This window comes from Echinops telfairi, unplaced genomic scaffold (genome assembly GCF_000313985.2).
Source record: "Echinops telfairi isolate 266 unplaced genomic scaffold, ASM31398v2 ScPeMD7_655;HRSCAF=1070, whole genome shotgun sequence".
Lineage (NCBI taxonomy): Eukaryota > Metazoa > Chordata > Mammalia > Afrosoricida > Tenrecidae > Echinops > Echinops telfairi.
The window spans coordinates 3,284,184-3,295,771 of NW_022104553.1; the positions used below are offsets into that span (position 1 = coordinate 3,284,184).

Sequence of the window (11,588 nt, forward strand, 5' to 3'; positions counted from 1 at the left end):
TTTTATGACTACAGAAATAAATTAGTAGTCTATCCGGGGAAAGGTATCTTCAGTTTACAATAAAAAGCCAAACAACTGGAGCTAGCTGAAAAAGAATCAATCACAGGTACACATCCACAGGCCAGATCTTTGTCAACATTGCTGGCATCTTATCATTGGCTAAAGATAATCCGATGTAGGCTGGTGATCTCTTTGTAAACAATTTTCCTTTCTTAGGGAGAGGAGCATGCTTTTAAACATCATTCTATAAATGTTGCAGTACCCAGAATAACGTTAATAACCATATTGAAAATGACATGTTTGAAGGAGCCGGGCAAGATGACAACCAAGTAGGTAGCTCACACTGGGATCTTCATGAGGATCGGTCAATGGGGAGATCTGGGGACAAGGCTGTCAGTTAACTCCCATTACAGTTCAGGGTGCCTCCCTGAACAAGGAGTTGAATCCCACCACATCTCCAGTGCCCAATGAACTGGTCTGACACCAGCTGTCACGCTGCTGTGGCAGCCAAGCCTCAGCCAGCTGCAGCATCCCCCAGGCGCCAGCTACCCAGCAGAGGCTTGTGCAGCCACAGTTTGATATCCCGGACCTAACACTCTCAAGGACAGCCCAATTAAAAAAAAAAAAAGAAAGTAGCAAGTGTTGGAGAGGCTGTGGTGAAGTAAGAACTCTCGTTCACTGCTGGTGGACCTGTAGGTATGTATAGCCATTATGGAAATCAATTTAACCTAAAACAGATGGAAATCGAGGTACCATAGGACCCAGCAATCCTCCCACTGGGCATATACCCAGGAGTTGGAAACAACCCAAATTTCCATCAATGGATGAATGGATTAAGAAACAGCAGTACATACATACAATGGAGTACTATGCACCCCTAAAGAGCAGTGATAAACGCGTGACGCACATCGCTGCATGGTAGGAATTGGAGGAAATTTTGCTAAGTGAAGTAAGCCAAGCACAAAAGAACAAGTACAATATGAGTTCACTGAGGTAAGCTTAAAAATGCAAAAGGGACATAGGGAAAGCTACTATATACACACATTCCTGGGGTGAGGTCCAGGTACTATGGGAGGGGCCAGATCCAATCTAAGGATACATATGGCAGCCAACTGGAAAGGAGGGGAAAAGAAAGAAAGGGGGCAAAAAAAAGACTTGGGTAGTGGGGGAACAGGGCACTAACCCATCCAAGGGGAGGGTATTGTTTATATCTCCACAGGAGAGGGAGAGAAGCACCAGACTTCAATCCAGTGTGCCAAGATGTGAATGCAACATACCTGCATGAAACAGGGAACCAATAGAAATTTCAGGGACAGTCCCAATCAATCCCAACTACATGGACACCCACCCCGACCTTCTACCCCACAGAAGAATGCACTTTAGCCCTGAAGCTACAGGGAGAAGGGTGCATCAGGAGCAAATGAGGGAAGGAGAGAGTGTGGAGCACATCCTGGACCACCAAGCCCCAAGGACGATATTCTGGCTCAGAGCAGCCAATGCACAGAGAGGCCCATAAGGCCGGCCCCACCACACCTTGAGACACAACATCCCTCACTGACCATTGTGCTATGGGGGACAACACTGGAGGCACAATGAGGGAATTGTGCCTGATCTGACCCCACCACATGTGGGAGGGAGGAACACCAAGGGTGTGCAACAGAGCAGCAAGGGGAGCAAAGCAATGAAGACCTGGAGTAATGCCAAATATAGACTTTGGGACCAAGGCATGGCACCCCATCAGAATAGACTAGAAAATACTCATAAAGGCCAACAGACAGACCTGGAACTATTTATAGGCCTTTCTTTTCTTTTTTTTGCTGTTGGTTTTTGTTATTGTTGTTTTTTATTGTTATGTTTTGCTTTGTCTTGTTTTTGTGATTACTATTGTCGTGCATGTCTATCTACATAAGATAGGCAGGATAAACAATCCAGAGGAGAAAACAATTGGACCGATGGTTCAGGGGAGACACAGGAGAGGGGGCGGCAGGGGAAAGAAAGGGGGGTTCCATAAAACCCAGGGATAAAGGAATAACAAGTGATCTAAAATCGATGGCAAAGAGGGTGTAGGATGCCTGGTGGGGCTTGATCAAGGGCAAGGCCGAACATGATAGTGGGACAAGAAAAAAGTAAAAGGAGATAGAGAAAAGAATGAGGAGGCAAAGGACATTTATAATGTCTAAATACAGGCATGTACATATGCAAATATATTTACATATAAATATACATATTTACATATAACATAGGGAAATCGATCTATGTACATATATTTATTTGTTAAATATAAAGGCAGTAGACAGACATTGGGTCTCTGCTCAAGTACTCCCTCAATGCAAGAACACTTTGTTCTAATAATCTGGCACTCTGTGTTGCTCATCTTCCCTAACACTATCACTGGAGACAAAATGGGTACATAAGCAAATGTGGTGAAGAAAGCTGATGGTTTCCGGATATCAAAAGATATAGCATCTTGGGTCTTAAAAGCTTGAAGATAAACAAGCGACCATCTAGCTGAGAAGCAACAAAGCCCACATAGACCAGCCTGTGTGATCATGAGGTGTTGATGGGACCAGGTATCAGGCATCAAATACCCAGAACAAAAAATTATATCATTGTAAATGAGGGGGAGTGGAGAGTGGAGACCCAAAACCCATCTGTAGACAATTGGACATCCCCTTTCAGAAGGGTTGCAAGGAAGAAGATGAGCCAGTCAGAGTTCAGTTTAGTACCAACAAAACACACAACTTTCCTCTAGTTCTTTAATATTTCCTCTGTGCTCTACCCCCTCCTGCCCCCCCCTCGCTATCATGACCCCATTCTACCTTACAAATCTGCCTAGATCAGAGTATGTACAGATAAGAGCTCACAACACAGGGAATCCAGGACAAATAAACCACTTAGGACCAATAATGACAGTAGTGATACCAGGAGGGGAAGGGAAAGATGTGGGGAGAAAGGGGGAACTGATCACAATGACATACATATAAACCTGTCCCAGGGGGACGGAGAATAGAAAAGTGGGTGACGGGAGACAGCAGTCAGTGTAAGACATGAAAAAAATAATGATTTATAAATTATCAAAGGTTCATGAGGGATGGGGGGTGGGAGAGATGAGCTGATAGCAAGGGCTCAAGTAGAAAGAAAATGTTTTGAAAATGATGATCAACATGTAAAAATGTGCTTGACCCAATGGATGGATGGATTGTGATAAGAGCTGTAAGAGCCCCCAAGACAATTAGTTTTTAAAAAGAAAATCATATTATTTTTAATAAGAAATCTTTTGTCTATCCTTTATGAAGGATTTCTCTTTCAAATATTTTGTAATTCTAAGGCTAGTGAAATAGATGAAATAAATTCTGTCTAGACAAGTAAATGAGTGATAATACAAAATTTCAAATTTGCAACAAAAAAAGAAACGAAAATGACATGTTCAAGAACCCATTTGTAGAACATTCTGTAGTACCTACCTCCTCACCTCTCTAGCCCCTTTGCTGGGTTTCTCCACTGACCTAGTGCCCAGCACTTTGCAGGCAGTGCCAGGGGAATGGAGGTGGGCATCCGCTTCTGAACATTTGCTAAAAAAAAAAAAAATCTATGAATGACAACAGAACACTTTGATATAGTGCTGGAAGATGAGCCCCCTACATTGGAAGGCACTCAGAGTACACAAAAGCCATAACGTTGGACTCACACAAACTAAGGCTCATGAACATGGACCAGGACTAATAATCTATTATTCATGGGATGTCATGCATCACAGTTGACTGGACAGCAACTAACAACAATGTTGTGGAAGACTGTGAGCACAATGGTTACTTTATACCCCATGGCTGGATGGTGTTTCAGTGCACCTTTTAATCACTTTCCTAACATGACTCTCTGAGTATATAAGAGGCTCTGTCCTCCACATATTGGGTCAAAATTGATGGTGCCCTTACTAAGATATGACCGTTCTCCTAACCCTAACCCTAACCCTAACCGTTCTCCCATAAGAAATAATTTCTTTCCTTTGGTGCAATCAACAATCTCTGTTGAAAGAATTTTTGCTTTTATGGGAAAGCCTCTGCTGAGCTAAAGTGAAGGAAATTGTGGAGAACTATGTTCAAGGCAGGTGTGGATATAACAGGGAGTTGACTTCCTGTTGTGGGTGCTGAATAAAATACAGGACACCCACATGAGTCTAAATATTAAATAAACAACCAGTACATATGTCCCAAATAGTGTATGCATTTTTATTTACTAAATCTGGCAACCCTATTCTATTATCTACCTCAGCCTGTCAATGTGCAGTACTATGATCCCTTGCATGTTGTTGTGATGCTGGAAGCTATACCACTGGTATTTCCAATCTGGAAGACCCACTAAAACCCACCCACCATGGGTAAACCTGCTTCTATTTGAAATACCAGTGGTATAGGTCCCTGCTATAGGAAGAAAGACCTAGTGATCAAGTTCCAAAAATTAGCCAATGAAAACCCATGGATGACAACAAAATATTTTAATGGGGTGCTGGAAGATGAGCTCCCTGTTTTAGAAGGCACTGCAAATACACAATGGCTACAACAATGGACTAGCATACTAATGATCCTGAAGATGAAGCAGGATCAGCTTCATTCTACTGTACATGGGGTGTCATGAATCACACTTGACTGGACAGTGATTAACAACAACGTTCTATTGTCACCAGAACCCTCAACTATTTGGGAAGATAGCCACTCTCCTTCTATAATCTTCCCAGCTGTCACTGTCCTCTAGCCACTCCTCCGTTTCCATGAATGTCAGGGCCCTGTAGTCAATTAGGCTGGGCAAATAATCCCCACTGCGTCTTGAACCTAGCCAGGTTCCTCTACTGCCTGCACTCCATACTGGTTGATTTTCAGTGACTGTAAGGTAAGCCTTGTTTTGTGAGCATGGGATTGTGATCTCCTGGATTTTGCACCCTAGGCTTGCTTTAAATTGGCATTTCTGGGTGTGTTGAGTGCCTTCCAACTTAGGGAGTTCATCTTTCAGCACTCCATTAAAAGTTTTCTTGCCAATTTAAATGAGCACTTCTCAAGTGCCTTGCGCATGGCAAACATCTCGAGACCTGGTGAAAATGCAGTTCTAATTCCAGTGGTCTGAGTGAGACTGGAGAGTCTGTATTTCTCCCAGACTCTCTGGAGTTGCTCAATGAGGTTGGTTTAAAACCAAGTACAGTTGGGACTTAAAGAAAAACCCGGCTATGTCCCAAACAGCCCAGTGAAAGGAAGCGAGTCGGGCCTAGAAAATAAAGGAGGACGTAGCCTGTAACCAAATAAGTAATGTGTCATTAACAACCACATAGAAGACCCATCATTCTGAAAAAAAGAGTTAACTTGGATCCCAGAATTTACAGCGTAAGAGAAATGTAATTTTATATCTTTTAATATCTCATAGAATCTTTATAACTTTCAGATTGGAAAACCATGCTGTAGATGAATCAACTGAGTCACATGTGGACACATTACCTGCATAGGTCACAAGAGATATACAAGGTGAAAGAGAAGAAAAAAGGGGAAAGGAGGATTTGGTTTTTTTCTACCAACTTCATTTCAACCTTTCAAAATGTAACTCTTAGTTTAGAGTAAATTTAGATATTTTTCTCAGTCATCTAGCATGCTCCTCCCGTCTCTCCTGGGTCTAGGGACAATTAAAGTTCTCACAGAACGCAGGGGCATTGAGTGGCAGGGTGGGGTGATGGAGCTGATTTTTGGTTGGTGCCCTGGCTTTTAGAATGTTGATGAGGGTCTTTTCTTTCTTACTCATTATTTGTATTTCGGTCTTTATATTTTTATTTTATCTCTACCCACCTTATTTCAATTTTGGTTTTTATTGTTTGTGTGGGGTTTCCCTGTCTGTGACCCACAGGAGGAGTGGATGCATAGTGATAATAACTGATACAGGGTTTAATAGGGGATGCAGGGGTGGGAAGTGGGTGATAGGGAGGGAAGGGGGATATTAGGAGTGGGAAATGAAGATGGGAGTGGGGAGGCAATACTAGAACTGACTGTGATTGCACAACTCATTTTAAAGGTGACCTAACCATGGAGGGGTGTTCTCAAATTGTTATGGCAATGATTATACAATTCTCCTTGATACGATTGAACTATTGAAGTGTATGCTACATAAATTATGTGCCAATGAAAACTGTTTAAAAAAAGATTACAGTCTTGGGAATGATATGGAGCAGTTATACTCCGTCTTATAAGTTTGTTATGGGTCAAAACTGACTTGGCAGCAGTGGATTTAATTGTGGGGGTTTTAAGCTTGTAGAAATTGACAAACAAGATATTACAAATCATTCAAGATAATATCTGTACTAATTGGTGACAATGTATAGGTGAGTTGTTGCTCTTTGCCTAGGGAAGTATATACTCCACATTTTCATACATATGTTCTTCTTGAGGGTAATCCTACAGCACATTGGAAAGATAGATGGTTAACTGAGGATGTTGGGAGACCGGCCTTTGAGCACTTGGGAATTCAACTTGGAATTCAATTCTCCCTGCATCCCAGCAGCAGGCGCTTGGAGAGAACAAAGCATTTCTAAAACCCACATCCTCGGGACGATTGAGAATTTTGAATACTAACCCAAAGTCCCTAACCATCTCGCAGGCCTCTTTACATCTACGAGCGTCAGTCGAGTTCTCGCTGGACAGATTGGTGTCTCCACACAATGGAAAGCATGACCCCCCTCCTCACAGTGTCCACAACCTGGGCTGTCTGAAAAGGCCTGGGTTCTGCCTGAGTGATCCAACCTGGCCCAGGAGCCACCTCGGAGTTACCGAAGTATGGTGGAGAGAAGAGTCATGTAAGAAGACAGCAGCTTTCATGAGAACCCTATAGTGAACTGCAGGGAAGAGAGTTCCCAGGAAGAGGGGAAAAATGGGTACCAAATTGTAACAGTACTTCCCACTAAGATATGGCCTAAAGTATACTTGGGTGCTAATCAAAGAGAAGATGACATCTCACCTGAGCCCCGATGCCCAGAGAGAACAGGTGGCATTCTGGGTTGGGGCACGATGGGATATGGATGTGGATGGGGCGAGTCTTAGGAAGCACAGGATGCCTATTGGAAGGTGACACACTGAATGAGCAGCCCCAATTTATTACCCAAGACTTCCTCCTGCTCTTCAAACTGTATTGTGAAGCTCAGCTCTCTCCAATCGCACTGCTACCTTCTACAACTCATTCTCCCTCACCGGGGGCTGGTGGATGACTCCAGATGTAAAAGCCAAATTTTATATTGCAAAACTAGTAGCATAGAAAGGAGTTATGTCTTTATTATGCTTATTGTCAAAATATATACTGCACTCCTGAGAGGCAGCATGCTGCGGTGGCAAGAATATGGCTTTCACATCTAGATGGAGAACCCTTAGGGACCCTTGACATCAGGTTCTATATAGGGGGAACATTTTACTGAACTCCTATAACTGTAGTAAGATAGTACTGGCGGAGCAATGCAGCACTGTGCCCAGTGTGAAAGCTAGGCTCTAAACATGGTGCTGCACTTGCCTTCTTTTTACCTGGTTTTCTTGTGAAGTGAGCTAGAGATTCGACGTGAGAGGACTAGAACACCCAGTAGCCATGGCCCACTGAGGGCAAGTAAAGCAAACTCCCTCCCCTATCACCCTTTCCCTGCTTCCCCCCCCCCCCCCCCCCCCCCCCCCTCCCCCCCCCCCCGCCGCCCCTCTTCTTTGTCGTACGGCGCCATTACTCTCTATGTTCCCATCTGTAAACTTTGTTAATTTTAATAGTGCTTGGTGTTTCTAGAGTTGACTTTTGAAAAGAGCAATCTCTCTACCTAGTAAAGAATTTGGGGGTAGAATTTTTGACAAATAGGAGTCCCAGTGTCTCCCTGGGCCTACATTGCTGAACAATGCACACCACTAGAACCAAATCGGCTTACAGAGCTGGAGAGTTGGCCCTAGGTGTCAGCTAGACTTTCTAGGAAGGTGTAGTTGTGTCCACTGCCCCTTTCCAAATACCATAAATGTTCTCTAGCCTTGAATTAACTGGATAAGGGTCCTGACTCCATGCCTGGGGAGGTAAATCTGAGTTCTGCCTATCAGCATACCCTCACCTGCCCTAGATGGACATTATTAACCCTTCACAGCCCACTTCTTCCTGTGAGTGCAAGCTTCTGGGTTATAGTCCTTCTCAACCCAGCACCCCAGGCAATCACCAACAACCTACAGGCACTGATATATTTATGTAAGTGTTTTCCACTGTTGGGGAAGGGAAGGAGTGTCATTCCCTCCAGCCAGGATGCAGGGTTTGCGCTGTTACTGGCCTGGGACCTGGGGCAGTGGGTGCCTCACAGGGACCTGTGTTAGCTCCTGTAGAAGTTCTTGCCCTTTCCAAAGCTGGAGTCAAGGTTGAATTTGCTAAGGACAGCCCCCATCTCTTCACAGCCTGACCGAGAGGCTCCCAGAGTAGTTTGAAAGTCATGGGCCCTGATCCAAAACAGAAGATGAGATTTGTTTGGGGCATTCTCTCATCTTCCCTAATAACTTAAGGGGTAGATATGGTGGGAGAGAAGATGAGAGGGTGTTCACTCTCCATTCATGTACATGAGGTACTGTTAATCTGAAATTCTAAGATCTTACTAAAATTGGGTTATCTTTTCACAGCTCTCTTAACCCTTGCAGACTCAGATGAGCAACAGAGGAGCTCCTGAATGGTAGATCTTAGAATTTCAGATTAACAGTACCTCATGTAGATGAATGGTATAAAAACGTTGGGCTGCTAACAAAGAGGCTGGCAGTTCAAATCCACTTAGACATACCCTAGAAGGAAGATCCACAATCGACTGCAGAAAAATCAGTCATTAAAACCTTATAGTGAAAAAAAATTAATTAAAAAAAAAACCCTTATGGAGCACAGTTCTACTTCGACACACATGGAGTCACCAAGTTGGCACTGACTGCACAGGAACTGGTTTATAAGACTCCGTATCCTAAAATTGTACCCGCCTTTCTAAAAAGCAGGGAATCCACCCTAATTGTTGTTTCTCAATCATAAGAAGCGCTGGCCATGACACCCTGCTTATCCCTTCTTTTGTTTTTTTACAGATTCCCTAGGGACAGGGGTGACTTTTATTGGGCAATCTAGTGGGTAGGGCGAGGTGGGGCTGCACCCTGGTGGGGCTCGGGGCTCGGTCAGGCTCTAGGAGGCCGAGTCGGAGGCCTCTGAGCTGTCCTTGACATAGTGCTCTCTGTGGCCTCGCTGATCTCACTGAGGACCTTGCTGTCCCCACCACTATCCTCCCGGGCGGCCTCGCCTGCCATCGACACTGAGTTGTTCTTGTTCTCCACGGGCCCCAGCACCACCGGCCTGCCCTTCTCCTTCAGCTCCAGCTGCCGCCTCAGCGCATCGGCCATCTGGGTGAGGTCCCGCTTCGTGGCTTACGCGTCTTCCCCATCTGCGGAGTACTTGGGCTCCAGGGCACTGATCTGGAAGTTGAGAGTGTTGGAGTAGAGGTGCAGGGCGGCCCGGTTACTCTTCCTGACGTGCAGAGAGACATATTTAGCATTGAAGTTCTCGATCATAGCTCGGGAGGCCTGGTCCATCAGCTTCTGCGCCAGGCCAAGGCAACGGTGCGAGCGCTTCACAGCCAGCGACGTAATGTGTCCATGGGGCACGTCATCTGGGTCCTCCTCCATTTGGGCCAACATGGAACCAACAATCTTCCCATTCTCGTCCTCCGTGATGTAAGAGCGCTGGGGTCACCATCAGCTTTCTTCACCACATTTGCTTATTCACCCGCTTTGTCTTCAGAGGTTGTGTCGGGAAGGTGAGCATCATAGAATGCCAATTTAATAGAAGAAAGTATTCTTGTGTTGAGGGAGTACTTGAGTGGAGGCCCAATGTCCTTCTGCTACCTTAATACTAAACCTATAAATGTAGGCTCATAGATCTATTTCCCCATCCTCATAGAAATATATTTGCATGTGTACATGACTTTATCTAGATCTCTATAAATGCCCTTTTCCTCCCAGCTCTTTCCTCTATTTCCCTTGATTCTCCTCCTGTCCCACTATCATGCTCAGTCCCCACCAGGATTTCAGCACTTCCTCTTTGTTACGTTCCCCTTGATCCTGCCCTACCAGGTCTCCCACACCCACCTCCCCACCAATTTGGATCGCTTGTTGTTCCCTTGTCCCTGGGTTTGTTAACACCTCTTCCCTTCCCCCCTCCTCCCCTTCTCCCATGTCCCCCCGGAACTGTCAGTCCCGTTGTTTTCTCCTCCAGATTGTTCATCCAGCCTGTCCTATCCAGACAGGCCTGCGGAGACAACATGCATAAAAACAAAAAAAAAAAGAGAGAGAGAGAGAGCGCTGGGGTCAAGAGAGGCTGTGGGAAAAGGAGTACTTCATCTGGTCGTTCTCCGGGAGGCCCAGCAGGTTCAAGGCTGCATGTTCATCATTATCCCTTTTGTTCTTCCGTGGAACTAGGTTTTTCCTTGGCTCCGGGGCTTCTGTCCATGTTGTGTGGGCTCTACCTCCTTTCCCTCTGCTTCCTCAGCACCCCTTCCTGCCCTACCCTAGAAGGAGCAGAAAGGAGTAACATCCTTTCTGAAAGGTTCCTGAGGCTTAAACAACCTTCCCCCAAATGAGGACTCATTCTCTATGCCTGTTCCCAGGGAGGGTCCAACATACACAGATGCCCTAAGAATAATTTGGGTCCCTTTTATACCAATAGTCTTTAAATACCAATCTTACATTTACTTAGTAGACATAATAATATTTAAACAAATTAATATTGCATTGATTTTATTTATTAATGACATTTTACTTAGTAGACATAATAATATTTAAACAAATTAATATTGCATTGATTTTATTTATTAATGACATTTTCCAAATAACACAATGAATTCGCAGCCACAGACAAGGTTTAAAGTAGATAATGAAACAACCCACGTAGTTTTAAACATTTAAAATATTTTGAAAACAAATCACATGTTCCCACACAACGCTACACTGTGAATTGGTTGTCAACATTGTAGTTGGTTGTGGTGGTTTAGAAGAGCCTTGGTGGCAGAGTGGGTTATGCATTAGGCTGCTAACTCCCCCAAAGAGTTACAGTCTCAGAAGCCCATACGGACAGTACTACACTGTCTGACAGGCTCACTAGAAGTCTGAATTAACCTGATGGCAGCGAGGGCTTGTTGAGTGGTGATTTAAAGGTGACTCTGCTCATTAACCTCAGCATTGAAGGCTGGCTGGTCATTGTCACTGGAATCGCTCAGCAAAAAGACATAAATTAGCAACTGAGTTCTCATAGAATCTGGGCTAGACAGGGAGGGAGAGTCAGGGAAAGTACTTATTCAGGAAGTGCTAAGGTTGTTACTAGTTGCCTGGGGAAGCAGGCAAATTGCCTGAATCTCTAGGACAGTCAGGAAAGCCTACAAGTATAGGAAACACCTGGGAGATGATGTAACATCTTTTTTTTTTTTTTTGCTGATCCTTTAAACTTTATTAAGGTGAACACACACCAGCGTTGGTATTGCCTTGCTCTTTGTAAAAATCACCAAACAATTTAAACTTTGAACTTAGCTTCTGCTTCAT

The 11,588-nt window shown here is 44.4% G+C and overlaps 1 pseudogene; it reads right to left on the reverse strand.

Moving 5' to 3' along the window:
• Positions 1 to 9,100: 9,100 nt before the first annotated feature.
• Positions 9,101 to 11,588, reverse strand: part of LOC101651196 — a 5,541-nt pseudogene continuing 3,053 nt past the window's right edge.